We start from the raw sequence: 6,845 nt of genomic DNA on the forward strand, positions 1-6,845 counted from the left end.
GGCAAAGACTATAACAACAGATTAAAACCCAATTATATGGGTTGCGGAAGGGCTCTGCCTGACAGCCTGCAGGGGTTCTCTCTTCTGGTGCAGTCTCTGGGGTCAGGATGGGACGGAACAAGAACATGGATGAATATTTATCCACTGACATCCTACTTGATATTCAAGAAGAATTAATATGGCTTACAGAGATGCAAAACAGAATTTTCTATGATGAAATCAAAGCTAAAGAAAAACAGGGTGAAGATACAAGATGAAGTCAGATTAGCTAACAATACATCCACAAAGCCTCGCTGGAAGTTGGCTGCTGGGTTAACTCTGAGACTCCTAGCAACAAAAGCCAAGAGGAAAACATGGACACTATTATTGCATTCCCCATGTCCAGAGCACTAAGAACAAATCAGTAAGGAGAACAGCAGCTTTCCCTGGTGCAGAGACCTGAGGGAAATTAGTCCTCAACGCAGGGAACGCATGCAAGGTAACGCATGCCACTTTCCATACATCCCTGTAACAAGTCGAAGCACCTAGTTGTGGTCGTTCGACTTTTTCACATCCTTCCATGAAGACCAATATGAAAGCCATTCTACGAGGGCCAAGAGAGTAAAGTCCAAATACACAGCTCTCTGGTGTCCTGCTTGTTCCAAGGACAAAACTTTTTTAAAATATATTGTATGGATTATGCTATTACAGTTGTCCCATTTTCCCCACTTTATTCCCCTCCGCCCTGTGCACCCCCTCTCACCCGAATTCCCCCCCTTTAGTTCATGTCCATGGGTCGTACATATAAGTTCTTTGGCTCCTACATTTCCTATACTATTCTTAACCTCCCCCTCTCTATCTTCTACCTACCATTTATGCTACTTATTCTCTGTACATTTCCCCCCTCTCTCCCCTTCCCACTCCCCTGTTGATAACCCTGCATGTGATCTCCATTTCTGTGGTTCTGTTCCTGTTCTGGTTGTTTGCTTAGTTTGTTTTGGTTTTGTTTTTGTTTTAGGTTCGGTTGTTAATAGCTGTGAGTTTGTTGTCATTTTAGTGTTCATATTTTTTATCTTCTTTTTCTTAGATAAGTCCCTTTAACATTTCACATAATAAGGGCTTGGTGATGATGAACTCCTTTAACTTGACCTTATCTGGGAAGCACTTGATCTGCCCTTTCATTCTACATGATAGCTTTGCTGGACAGAGTAATCTTGGATGTAGGTAGGTCCTTGCCTTTCATGACTTCGAATGCTTCTTTCCAGCCCCTTCTTGCCTGCAAGGTTTCTTTTGAGAAATCAGCTGAAGTCTTATGGGCACTCCTTTGTAGGTAACTGTCTCCTCTCCTCTTGCTGCTTTTAAGATTCTCTCCTTCTCTTTAATCTTCGGTAATGTAATTATGATGTGTCTTGGTGTGTTCCTCCTTGGGTCCAACTTCTTTGGGACTCTCTGAGCTTCCTGGACTTCCTGGAAATCTATTTCCTTTGCCAGATTGGGGAAATTCTCCTTCATTATTTGTTCAAATAAGTTTTCAATTTCTTGCTCTTCCTCTTCTCCTTCTGGTACCCCTATGATTCAGATGTTGGAACATTTAAAAATGTCCTGGAGGTTCCTAAGCCTCTCCTCATTTTTTTTTTTTTTTTTTGAATTCTTGTCTCTTCATTCTGTTCTGGTTGAATGTTTCTGTCTTCCTTCTGGTCCACACCGTTGATTTGAGTCCCAGTTTCCTTCCTGTCACTGTTGGTTCCCTGAACATTTTCCTTTATTTCTCTTAACATAGCCTTCATTTTTTCCTCTAACTTGCAACCATATTCAACCATTTCTGTTAGCATCCTGATTACCAGTGTTTTGAACTGTGCATCTGATATGTTGGCTACCTCTTCGTTGCTTAGTTGTATTTTTTTCTGGAGCTTTGATCTGTTCTTTCATTTTGGCATTTTTTTTTTGTCTGAGCATGCCTGTTACATACTAAGGGGCAGAGCCTTAGGTGTTCACCAGGGCGGGGCAACCCATGTAGCTGCGTTGTGACTGTGTGGGGGGGAGGGGTCCGAGAGGGAACAGTGCCGCTTGCTCCACTCTCTGCCAGTTTCCAGTCACTTTCCCTGCTACCCACAATCAAATTGGGCCCTTCTGGTGCTGATTCCAAGGTGGGCGGGTTTGTGTACATTCTAGGTCCCTGTGGGTCTCTCGAACGAACTCTCCTGTGAGGCTAGGAGTTTCTCCCGCTGCCACCTCAACCCCCACAGGTGTTTTCAGTCAGAGGCTTTCAGGCTTTATTTCCCCAAACTGGAACCCTGGGTTGTGCGGCCTGTCTCACTCCCCAGTTGTTCCTCCTGGTTTATCTGTACGCAAATGTGGGACCACCCAGTCCTCAAGCTGCTACCTTGCCGCAAGTCCTCGCTGCTCCACTGCTGGTCTCTGCCCCTCCTAGCAGTCTGGGTGAGTGTTTCTTCTTTAACTCCTTGGTTGTCGGACTTCCATACAGTTCAATTTTCTATCAGTTCTGGTTGTTTTTTGTTTTTAAATTTGTTGTTGTCCTCCTTTTGGTTGTGTAAGGAGGCTCAGTGTGTCTCCCTACGCCTCCATCTTGGCCAGAAGTCCTCTCCAAGGACAAAATTGATCAGAAGGGGATAATGGCTCCTGACTGTTTGGGGTTATGGCCACTTGAGTAACCAATCAAAGCGCAGGGGTGTCAGGAACACTTCCCGAAGGAAGTAACACATTTGCTGAGTCTCAAAGCCAGCCCGTGAGGTCCTGCTACATTGCTTTGTGACCCTCGGATCCCATGAGAACTGAAAGCCAACGACAACAATGATAATAGCAGCAGCATGAGCAAATGCTTACATAGTACCGTGTGTCAGGCACTTTTTTAAGCACTTGGACAAATGTTTGTAGACCCCTCCCCCTTGCACACACACACGTGTTCAGCAAGCTTGTGCAGGTTTTCTTTCCTTAGACAAGAAGTAGGTATTAAAAGGCCACAGTAAGTTTTTATAAAGAAGTGGAATAAGACAGAGAAACTCTATTTCCTCTCTTAGGAACCTAAGCAACCTGAGATGAAAGAGGCAAGAAGCAGGAAGACCAGTGGGAAGGGGCTGCAGCAATCTTGGCATGAGATGGTAGAGAAAGGCATATTTATATATATATAAATAAAGGGAAAAGTCAGCAATGTCAGATGTATTGGTGAAAGGGGCCGTGGAGAGGGAAGAGTTAAATCTAAGTGCCCTTGCCCGTTGCTTTCTTCTTCTGTCCTCGGTCTCCCCACCTGTAACACAAGGGCGGTCCCTGATCCTCGGACCACGTGAACTGGCACGCGGGCACAGCAACAGTGCAGTGGTGGATGATGCTTATGATGTATATGGATTGATTGAAATTGATGGCCTTGAGGTATTCCGGAGCCTTCTGAACAGAGGAAAGATGAAATTACAGCTACTGCAGTTTTGTGCTTGGGTGTCTTTTCTTCATTTGTCCAGAAGCTTTTGAAAGGCCACCGGGTACCATACATTGAGCAGGGGACCCTGAGCTAAGAGACACAGCTCCTAGCCTGGAAGAGCACGCAGCCTGCGGCGCCCAACTTGGGGAAGGAGCCTCTGCAGGTGCTCCAAGTCTAGCCTGGGAGACAGAAACAGAAAGAACCAGGGAAGCCCGTTGAGGGCCAGCTGCCTGAGCTCTGGGGACTCATAGGGGTGGGGACGGGGGGTTGGATCCCAGTACTGCCGCCTAGAAACAGATGATTGATCGCTGGAAAACAGCAAACCCAGGAAGATGATTTTGTTCACAAAAACAAATAAATCTTGAAGCCTTATTACATGGAGAGAAAAATGTCAGAGGGATTTGAATGTCATTAAAATATAATCAGGACTCTTGAGCTCATTGGTTTTATGATTGCCTATGAAAACACAAGCTTTCGTCAAAAAAGAAAGAAATAGCTCATTGTCGATGTCACCCTTGAGAAGTGGCCTGGTCAGGCAGGAAGAACAATGGAGAGGGGTTTTGTGCCATCTGTCCTCTACAAATCACAACGTCTCCGGGGATGTTCGTTTCCCCAAGAATAAAACACCTGTAGCTCTGTCCAACCAGCTTTTCTCACGAGCTCCAGAGCTCCGGGTTATTGAACACCTACAGTGCGCCAGACGCCCTACTGCACGGGGTATCCATGTGCATTTAGCATCTCAATTCACAAGGACAGGCTGTTATTATTCCACTGTGACTGAGACCACGGAGGGTTGACATACCCCCTGAGTTCAGAGGGCTGTGTGGAGTGGGGCTACATTGTAACAGAGGAAATAAACTTCAGAGACACATGCCTGATTGTAAAGCACCGTGAATGGGGGGCTGAGGGACAAGGTGACACCATCCACTCTTTTGAACCTTGTCCTCTCCTGACCTGGGCAACTCTGTGCCAAAATTAAGGATCCAGGTCTGAAGAAAGACATGGGTTCTTAGCATGCACCGCTTAGTTGGCAGGTGCTGGGAAAGAGAGAGTCACAGGTGGAAGGAGGTGCCTAAACCCATACCTCCCAACCTCTCTTGCCCTCTCTCTTGCCTTGACCCCCTCCACTAGCTTTCCACCCCAACTCCCATCTCCACGGAGCCAAGCATGCATGCAGACCCACACAGGAATCCCAAATTAGCTCAACCTGACTCCCAGCTGCTGGATGAGCCTAATTAGACCAAATTAATAATTTATTCAAGCAAAATGAGACATGCCAAGAATCTCCGGGGAGGCTGTAAAATGATAATGCCGTCTTATTAGAAAAATGTGTCAACACCCCATGCAGACGCTTTGATTCTGGGACGGAAGCGGGAGGCCGGCAAGTGGGATATAACTCACCTTCTGGAGCCAGCTCCCAGTCCTCCCACCTGCACTCTCCAGGCGTGACGTCTCCTGTCCCAGGAGTGCACTCCTCAGCTCCCCCTCCTCCCTCCCCTCCTCTTCTTTCACCTGACACATCATTAACCCAAATTCTCCAGATCACTCTCCCCCACCAGAAAGGAAAGCCGGATGACAAGCTAATATTTCCATGTCACCCACTGATTGATTCTTACATAAAAATTAACAGGCACTTGACAAAGTCATAATTACTAACTAATGATGCATTATGCAATCTCCATAATTGGTTGTGTTATTGATATTTCCTTCCGACCATGGAGCCGGTGGGGCCACCTTTATTTATAGCCAGAGAAATGGCTAGTCGGCCCGCAGGCTGTTAAGTGAGAACTTCAGGGAAACCCTTTCCTTCCAACACCCACCGTGACCTGGCTCACACCTCCTGTGGGCCAGTCCCCCCTGGAGCCCTTTTCCATCTTCACAGCAACAGAAACAAACCAATCTACGTGCACAAGTGTCCATGTGAGGACATGGAATTTCTCAAGTGTCCCAGCTCTTTGAAGCATGTCACACAAGATGTGGACGTCGCAGGCTTTTACAGAACTTGGCGAGCAGCCTTTTTCATTCACCAAGCTCACAGCACCCGTCCTGTGACACATTGTGTCTATTGATCCATTTTACAGATGAGAGGACTGAGGCTCGGAGAGGTGAACCAATGAGCCCGGTGCACAGTGAGCACGCAAAGCTGGGACAAAGATGCACGTCTTCCGATTAAAGGCCCAGGAGGCTGCGCTGTCTAGTGGGGTCAGACAGCAGGTCCAAACACTGGCTCGTATTACAGGATGTTGTGAGGATTAAATAAACTCCTACCATCACAAGCTAAATTATATTATCGTGTGTTACATTGTATTCCCTTATATTACATCACATCATGTTACATTGTTTTATATTGTGTATCTTTTTATAGGATGGCCCCATGTTCAGTTTGCGCACAGCGGTCCCTATTATGACAGTTGTCCCAGTCATTGTTAACAGTGCTCTTTTTGAAACTTCCGGGAAGTGTTGCAGAGTGGATGGTAATTTACAGGGACCCCTAGTGTTAAGGCCCCTTTCAACCCTGAGAGTCCGTGATTCTCTCCCTGTTCATTGGTCCAGGTGAGGGAGTGTCTGTCACTTGCAGAGGAAAGACACTAGATCAGTCTGGCCCCCCTGCTGTGAGTCCTAAGAGTGTCCTGCACCTTACCTGTGACAACTCCTGTCACCCTTACTCACAGGTCCAGGCATCACATCTGACTCTCCCACCAAAACAGAAAGCCCATGAGAGCAAAATATCTGCCTGAAACCTCCCAGCCCAGTGAGGGGCGTGGCACACTCCCTCCCATCGTTGGGGTCTCCACGAGGGTGACCTCCTTGGAGAGGCCTCCCCTGACTGTCCCCTCTAAAATAGCCCCTCCCACGATGTTCTACTCCCCAGGATTCTCCCCTGAGTATCTAGCCTGCCATTCTATCACCTTTCACTGCAGGTGACATTTTTGTGAGCTCATCGTCTGTCTCCTCACGAGAACGGAAACCAACATAGCTCCTTTGGAGCAGGGACCTTGTTTCTTGGGTTCTCCACCACAGGCACCAGTGCCTGGCCCAACGCAGCATCCAGTAACCATGGTGAGTGAGCGAACGGTGTTGGCTGGGAATTAGATGAGATCGTGGATGCACCGAGCTTGGCAAAGCACCTTGCTAAAGGGTAGGGGCTCGATAACTGTTCGCTGCTCCTTCTGCCACCACTTCTACCACAGCTGTTCCTGCTGAGTAGTAACCGCAGCCAGCTCTGAGCCAGGCACGGTGAACGGTGCAGCTAATATTCAGCCCTTCACCCTTGGAACACTTCCTGGAAGTTTCGAAAAGAGCACTGTTAACAACTACTGGGACAACTGTCATGCACTTCACCCTTGTTATTTCACACAAGTGTCACAACGACCCTAGGAGGCAAGCGTTCTCATTATCCCCAGTTTACAGAGAAGAAAACAGAGGCACAGGG

Source organism: Desmodus rotundus, chromosome 3 (assembly GCF_022682495.2).
Source record: "Desmodus rotundus isolate HL8 chromosome 3, HLdesRot8A.1, whole genome shotgun sequence".
NCBI classification, from domain to species: Eukaryota; Metazoa; Chordata; class Mammalia; order Chiroptera; family Phyllostomidae; genus Desmodus; species Desmodus rotundus.